Below are 960 nucleotides of genomic sequence, written 5' to 3'. Positions count from 1 at the left end.
ACAATAAGAACAAACAAAGTAAACAATCAATGAAGAACACAGTTGATGAATGATGAACAATGAGAGAGTAGCTTCAAATGATTTTCAATTGATTGAAAATGTTAACAATACAATATGGAAGCACACTGAATTACAAAGGCCTAAGCTGTTATTTATACTCGTTCCTAACGGCTTTTCTGACATGACCTAGAGGTACAAATTCATCTAAGCCGTTCAAAATAAAGCAGATTAAAAACATAGTCACGTGATAAGCACGAGCAGCTAACTAACCTAAGTAAAAMWRTAAAGAAGTTCTTCACAGAAGATAAAACTGCAGACCCTCTGTGAGCCATCCCAGAGGCTCTGCGGGATGTGACTTGAGAGCACTTGATTCCAGAGGATCATCTTCCAGAAACTCTGTGATAGACAACAGAGGTTCTATCTTCATAGACTTGTACGCTTTGTTTACAGAGGACCAGTTTCTAGAACCTCTGTGATAGACAACAGAGGTTCTGTCACTCTTCACTTATGTGATTTGAACATCTTTTGTTGTTGGTCCTCTGTGGTCTTCTGTGGTAGAACCTCTTCTGTCAACATCTTTCCATACTTTTACATTAAATGAAATGAGAGCTAAGAATCTCCCCCTTAGTATGAAAAAGTAAAATTGGAAATTTAAATGCAAGAAATGACTTAATTGAAAGAATTACAAGAGRAGATAAAAGATCATCCTCTAAAAAGAATTACATAATGAAAAGAATTACAAAACTGAATTACAAAACTGTGTTGCATAAGCCAAAAACTGGTACAGAAGGTTTATCAAATGACATATTCTGGAAAGTCGTCTACTGTGTATAGCATATCAGCCTTGATCGTTCTGTAGACGTTGAAGATCTATCCTCTGAAGTTGATTTGCATCTTGATAGCCCCAAAATGCGAGACACTTCGCTCATCCTAAGATGTCCTCTTTCCACCTCTGCCGCT

This window comes from Cynara cardunculus, assembly GCF_001531365.2.
Source record: "Cynara cardunculus var. scolymus isolate 2C chromosome LG 1, CcrdV1, whole genome shotgun sequence".
NCBI classification, from domain to species: Eukaryota; Viridiplantae; Streptophyta; class Magnoliopsida; order Asterales; family Asteraceae; genus Cynara; species Cynara cardunculus.
This window is presented reverse-complemented; position numbering follows the sequence as displayed.